Here is a 7,848-nt window from a genome sequence, read left to right as displayed (position 1 = left end):
TCCACAATACTTCTAATCCGAAGTAAATTTTCTACATATCACTATTGATACTTATTTTCTATTTATGTAAATCATTGTCATTATCTTCATTTTCTAAGACTTCTTCCCTCCCCAACCTTTTATACCAAAACTTTTTTCTTCCTCTTTCTAACTGCATCATTCCAAGGTCTCCTCAAATAGAATCTTTACTTATTTAGTAAACTCACCTATAAGGAACGTGTCTGGAAGACCAAAAAGAGAAACAAGCAGCCACCAGAGCAACTGAAATCTAGAACAAAAGCCTAAGTTTATGCAAACTAGTTACCGAATCACACAGCCTCTGACCTCTTTAGTCGATTTTCATAGGACTTGTAATGACTTTGGTTATCTTTGGTTCTCAGCTCATACCAACGATTTTAGTACGCTGAAGAAAATCAGACACAGCCTAGGGTGCCCTAGAACTGCAAAGCATTGAAGTAGGTGACTGACGTCAGCGTTCTGTGACCACCTCCCGTGACCTCAAGGAGAAGTCAAAGTAAGAACCAGAAAGCCAGTCACGTAGAAGCATGCAAGCAGTACTTTGTAATGCTCAGATAGGACAGAAACATAACGGGTTAAGATGAGCTAAGGGTCTTTCTCGTGTCTCTGTGGAAATCAGGAAACCTTCATTTTTTCAACTGAACGAATTATACCTCGTGACATGCAATCATCGGAGAGCAGCTTGCAAGCAGGTGCCTCGCTTCCCCTTTCTGCACAGACTCCCTGTGTGCGGACAAGCTTGGGAGCAGTTCTCAGAGCAATCGGAAAGGCTGTCTCCGGGGCTACAGTCCACAGGTGAGATAACAACGTCACCTCATCTGTTTTGACGATGGCCTTTTTCTTTTTCAGCTGACACTAGAGCTAAAACGGCTGGAGGTGGAAGTACAACAGTCAGCCCCGCAGAGAGATCAAGATGGGAAACTGCAAAAGGCAAACCTATGAAACACACAGAAGCCTCACATGCAGGGGCCATTTAATGCAGGTGGGAGCCGCCTCCGTATCTCTAGGACCTGAGTGGTCTTTCCATCTTAGAGCATACCTGGTACAATTATGAGCGGCCGTCACCGAGAATGCATACAAGTATACTTCATCATCGGTTCATTTACTCATTTGTTCATTTATTCAGCAAGTGAAACACATGAAACGGATCTGTCTGTCCATGTCTTTGCTTCACCCCAAAGGGCAAGCTCAAAAGGCAACTGGGAGCAAAAGCGTTTTGTGGAAATTCTTGACAGATGGGAGACATACCTCACCAGACCATACAGTGGCTAATTTAAAAATGAAGTATAGAACTCTACACCTTGAATCATATCAATCATTTCAACTAATCAGAACAAAGACTTCCTCCTGACTCTAGGTACCCTCGATGTCCCCTGCTCTGTTTGTTTTCTTCCTTTACAGAAAATTTGATGACATCCTCCTGGTCTCCACACCCACACCATCTGATCTCACCTGGGACCTTGGAGGGATTTATTAAGGGATTTTCCTAACTAAAGACCCATTCTTTCACGAGGAAGAATTTCTGTCTTCAGCTGGTAAATACAGTAATGTTTTGTCATGCCTCTACAAGAATAGTATATTTTAAAAAATGTTTAAAATTGCAAGGATTTATTTTCTGAAATTATCAAGAGGCCAAGATATACAAAGGTGACATATTAGCAATACATTACTATTTTGATAATAAGTAAAAAGTCTATTTATTTGTTCAGCTGTGCTGAGTACAGAGTTGGTTATAGTTGGTTCTTTTCCTCCCTAGTCACTGCAGTCTCCAAAATTTTACCCTTAAAGATTGCTTCCGTTGGTGAAGCACTGCCCTCTTCAGGCAAAATTGGCGAAAGTATCGATTCTCACTAGACAACATACTTGCGGCCATTAACACCTGCAATGAATTGAATTTGTAAGATTAGAAAACCTTTGTGAGGTCAAGCACACCACAACAAAACTCTAGGAAATGACACAAGTCTTGCCCAAATCTGAGTAACTTTTACGTAAATTAATGAGGTTTTTCATTTGTTTAAAGGTTGAATATGTATGATTTTTTTTAATTCTCTGCAATCTCATGAATGATAAAACCAAAAAGAAAGAAAAGAGTACTTTAAGACTTGTGCAATGCACAAACTCATTAGAAACTATTTCAAAAGTATCAGTTAGGTCCACAGTGCCCGAAATTGTTTTCTCCTCTTAGTAATAAACAGCAAGGTGTTGTCAGCTTATTGAAATGAGAACAAATCTAATCTCAGAGAAATACATTCCTAAATATTACTTAATTAGCCTTGCACATTGTTTTAAAAATTAAGAGCCTTTTGGGGCGCCTGGGTGGCACAGCGGTTAAGCGTCTGCCTTCGGCTCAGGGCATGATCCCGGCGTTATGGGATCGAGCCCCACATCAGGCTCTTCTGCTGTGAGCCTGCTTCTTCCTCTCCCACTCCCCCTGCTTGTGTTCCCTCTCTCGCTGGCTGTCTCTATCTCTGTCGAATAAATAAATAAAATCTTTAAAAAATAATAATAATAAAAATAAAAATAAAAATTAAGAGCCTTTCAATGATTGATGAGAGATCAAATTCTATTTAAAGGAAATGCGTTAGTGGCCAAAGATCAGCTCTACTGCATTATTCTTAAAAAGAGAGTGTAAATTAAGGAGCCTCATTATAAACTTCTTCCCTAAGTTTCATTTGCACCCCCAATTTTTCATTGTAGAATGAAGCGTTGTGGGAACAAAATGACCTTGTTACTTGCCTGTTGATTCCCACAAAAATTTTAGGTGTACCTGTACCTTTTATAAGACTACTTTTTGCTATGTTATCATCAACTTATTCGTTCTGAGCATAAATTTTGAAAATTGCTTTCATATGAGTCCCCGATTATATCCTATGAGAACCTCGAAGTCTATGTTTGGAGTCATGACCCTCGGCAATGAATTTCAAGTTGTGGACTCTCAGAGAAAACCATAATACCTCTAAACATGAGAAAAGTCAGTATTGGCATCTGGAGAAAGAACACGCTATGTGCCAATAATCAAGACAGACACATTCCAAAATACAAAACTACAGTCAATTTTTAAAAGTAAAATTAAAAAATAGGATAATTGTGTCAGAAAATGTTTCCATGACTATAGTTTCTACAAAAATCTGTAAAGTATATAGAAAAGAATAGATTTCAAATTAAACATTTAAAAAATCACCATTTGGGTTTTGTTTGAACCATATTCCCTTTAAAATTATATATGAATTTAACTACTTTGGTCATATAAAATGGGTAACAATTAATCTGCAAGCTTGAGAATTAATTAAAACTTGTTATAAAACTAATTTGAAATGAACAGTAGGTTGCAAAATATCAACTTTGACGAGGAGATGCACAATGAAGAAAACTAAATTTGGAACGGAAAATGCTGGATTCAAGCGATATTTTCTTTATATTTTCTCATAAGGTGTGTGATTAGTGAAACAGACACATTTTTGAAGCCAGACTTTTGGATTCAGCCTTTGGCTCTGCTCTTTACCAATTCTGTACTAGCCTGGACATTTGCTTCTGTGTCTCTGTTTCATCGTCTATTAACAGACATATATGTCTTATCTCTCAAGGGTGTTGTGTGGATTAACTCAGACAGAATATAGAAATTCTGCATCATAATGGTGACGCACAGTTAATGTTCAATAAACGTCAGTTCTGTTTGTGTCTCACTCCCCTTCACTTTTGGAAGCATAGTTTTCTTATCTCTAAAATTGGAGCTATAATAACGCTGACATAAATAAAGCTAGTACACTATTACTAAGACAGTTAATAAAATGAATATACATTTTACTTGAAAATGCTTTTTAAACTGTAAAGCTATGCCACCCTTTAGAATTTAGGGTGGAGGATGGTAGTCATACATAAAAAAAGAGAGTTCATTGCTTGCCCATTATCACCTACAGTAAAGGGTATAGTAAGAAAAATGTATTTCTAAAGTTAGAAGAAAAGGATTTATCATTCCAGTATAGAAATACCCCATTCAGAATACTGAAATCTATTTTATTTGTACTATGCTCACCAAGTTTGCTCTAATATTCATGAGTAGACTTCCAAACAGGGATCAATTCTTCAGACAATCAGTCTCAATTATCATGCCAAGTTTATCCATCCTTATAAAATCTGTTGGTATATACCTAGATTTTTAAATAAGTCTCTTACATGTCTAGTTATGTGATACAACAGTAAAATGATTCATAAAGTTGAGTGTCTGATACTAAATGTGAGGATTTAATATTATGACAGCATGAAGAGCAAAATAAAATCTCCAAATGTAAAACTGAAATTCAGGACCCTCCATAATCTGAATTTACATGTAATTCCAAATATTTCTTCCAATGGTTCTTCTCAGTCTCAATCCAGATCCTGTATTCCAAGCTATTTTTTATGGTCTATGTTTTTCTTAAATTTTTGAGATATAATTTATGTATTATAAAATGCACCCATTTTAGGTACACATTTTGATGAGTTTTCACAAACGTATACACCCGTGTGCATACATGCATGCAGCTATCATAAAAAAACATATAGACTAATCCATCCCCACAGAATGTTCCCGAGTGCTCACTGCTAGTATGCCACTAGCCCAACCAGGCACCAACACCTGCTCTGCTTTCCATCTTTTCTAGTGTTTTATTTAGGCAAAGGTATACAGTACGTTTTCTTTGATACCTTCTTTAACTCGGCATCCTATTTTGAGATTCATTCATGTTTTTGTATATATCAATTGCTGAGTCTTTCTTATTGCTGCATAGTATTCTATTTCATGAATGTACCAGGGTTTATTTATCTATTTGAGTTTTGATGGATAGGCTGATTCCTATTTTTGGCCATTCTGAAATAGCGCTTCTATAAACATTTGTATACAAGTATCTGCGTGGACATATGTTTTCATTTCTCTTGGACAAATGCCTAAGCATGTAAATATTTATAAATGTTATTTAACTTTTTAAGATACCGCCTAACCAATTTCCAAAGTCATTGTACCAATTTACATTTGTGCGGGATAATTGTGTGTCCCAACATTGCGTGGGATAATTGAAATCTTAATACTGCATCTTCTAATCTATATGACATACTTCTCTATTATATTTATTACTTCCTCCCTATATTACTTTGGATTGAATTCACTCTTCTTTCCCAGTTCTTTCTTGCTCCTCCCCCTACTTGCTCTTCCCCTCTTTTCCTTCTCTTTCTTCTCCTCCTTCACAGCTTAAGGTGGAAGTTTAGATTATTGTTTCTATTTTTTCTCTTTTTTAACAATAGTGTTCAGGGGCGCCTGGGTGGCACAGCAGTTAAAGTGTCTGCCTTTGGCTCAGGGCGTGGTCCCGGCATTCTGGGATCGAGCCCCACATCAGGCTCCTCCGCTATGAGCCTGTTTCTTCCTCTCCCACTCCCCCTGCTTGTGTTCCCTCTCTCGCTGGCTGTCTCTATCTCTGTCAAATAAAAAAAAAATAGTGTTCAAAGATAAATTTCCCTCAAATCTCTACTTCATTAATATCACACTAATTTTGATATATTTTCTTGCCATCTTTATTCAGTTCAAAATATCCTCTACTTCCTGTTGTAATTTCCTCCATTATCTGTGAGTTGTATATAAGTGGGCATTATAATTTCTCCAATATTCAGCAATTTTTCATTCTTTCTATTATTAATTTCCCGTTTAATTCCAATTGTCAGTTAACACATTCTGAATGACTTCTACTTTTGTGAATGAATTGAGACTTGGGGTCTATCTTCATAATTGCTCCATGTGCGGTTAAAAGAACGTCCATTTTTTTAAGTTGTGTGGAATGTTCTATAAAATATATTAGAACAACTTGGTTGATAACCTTTATATAAATCTCCCCCATCCCTAAAGATTTTCTCTGCACTGTTCTATTAATTATTAATCTGAGAGTGTTGAAAACTCTTATAGTAGACTTGCCTATTTTTGCTTTCAGTTCTGCCCATTTTTATTTCATGTATTTTGAAGCTATGTAGTTAAGCATATAACCCAGTTACAACTGTTTTTCTTCTTGATAAATTGATTTTCTCATCATTTTGAAGTGTTTCTCTTCATCCTTGGAAATATTCTTTGGCATGAAGTCCACTTATTCTGAAATTAGTACAGCTACTGCTGCTTTATTATGATTAGTGTTTAATATAAATATATAAATTACATATATAAATATATTAGAATGATTACCTTACTTTAAAGTTTCTACTTTCTTTACAATGATGGATGTCTTTGTCTTTAAACCTCTGCTTTAACCAAACAAACTATGGAGAGAACCCAAATGTCCATCAACTGATGAATGGATAAAGAAGATGTGGTATACATACACAATGGAATATTGCTTAGCCCTCAAAAAAAATGAAATCTTGCCATTTGCAGCGATGTGGGTGGAGCTAGAGTGTATTATGCTAAGTGAAATAAGTCAGTCAGAGAAAGACAATTATCATATGCTATCACTCATATGTGGAATTTAAGAAATGAAACAGGGATACTGGGTGGCTTAGTCAGTTAAGCATCTGTCTTCAGCTCAGGTCATGATCCCAGGGTCCTGGGATCCAGTCCCACATCGGGCTCCTTGCTCAGTGGGGAGTCTGCTTCTCTCTCTGTCTGCCGCTCCCCCTGCTGTGCTCTCTGTTTCTCTCTGGTAAATAAATAAATAAATAAAATCTTAAAAAAGAAAACAGATGAACATATGCGAAGGGGGAAAAGAAAAAAAGGAGAGAGGGAAACAAACCATGAGACTCTTAACAATAGAGAACAAACTGAGGGTTGATGGAGGGTTGTGGGATGGGCTAAATGGGTGGTAGCTATTAAGAAGGGCACTTGTGATGAGCACTGGGTGTTGTCGGTTAAGTGATGAATCACTAAATTCTATTCCAGAAACCAATATTGCACTGTATGTTAACTAAAATTTAAATTAAAAAAAAAAAAGCCACCAGATGACAAACATCCACATGAATGACCCCAGGCAAGGCCAAAGAATTGCCTGGTAAATCCAGTCCAAATTGCTTGCCCACAGAATCATGTGTAAATTAATGGCCAGAAAACAAAACAAAACAGAATAACAGCAGCAACAACAAAAATCCTCTGCTTTAAGTCAGAATGATTACATTATTTGTATAATAAAATTTTTGATATGATTGGGTTAAATCAACCATATATTCCCATATGTCTTTTCCTTTTCATGTTTTTTCCTGCCTTTAAAAAATTGTGTATGTGCCTGCATTCCATTTTAGCTCCATTGAGTCTCAATACCACTTGGACTCATATTTTTAATAATTGTTATCACATTTTGATTCTCTAAGAAGCAGCCTCTGAGACAGAATTTAAAGTTTATTAGGGAGTACCTGTAGGATTAAACACCTGTGATGGAGGAAGAAGAAGGATGGGGCAGAGAAAGAAGCCAGATATGGTACAATAGACTTGATAACTTCCCCTAACCCCACAGAGAGTTATGAAGCTGAAATAGTTCATCAGAGTTGCCCTGTTTTGGGCTGAAATTCCCAGAAGTTTATAACTATGCTTTGGTCAATCATGCTAGATGATTCGATATATGCCCCGAGGTCAGTATTAAGGTTCTGCTTTGTTTTGTCTTCATTTTGGATAATTTTACTGCGCATTCTAGTTCACTGATATTTCCTTCTGCAATGACTAATCTACTTATAAGTCTACCAACTGAATCTTGCATTTTTAGATATTATATTTTTCATCTCTAGAAGTTCCTTTCAGTTCTTTTTTCCATGTGTTCTTTTCGCCCCTCACTCTGCTCCCAAAATATCTTTAAACATATTGAGCATACTTAAAACATATTCTTTAGCACC

General features: G+C 36.5%; 1 pseudogene; it reads left to right on the top strand.

The window, feature by feature from the left end:
• Positions 1-679: 679 nt before the first annotated feature.
• Positions 680-7,848, top strand: part of LOC123795505 (heterogeneous nuclear ribonucleoprotein A1-like) — a 116,655-nt pseudogene continuing 109,486 nt past the window's right edge.

Source organism: Ursus americanus, chromosome 6 (assembly GCF_024610735.1).
Source record: "Ursus americanus isolate L20-20 chromosome 6, mUrsAme1.1.p, whole genome shotgun sequence".
NCBI classification, from domain to species: Eukaryota; Metazoa; Chordata; class Mammalia; order Carnivora; family Ursidae; genus Ursus; species Ursus americanus.
This window is presented reverse-complemented; position numbering and strand designations above follow the sequence as displayed.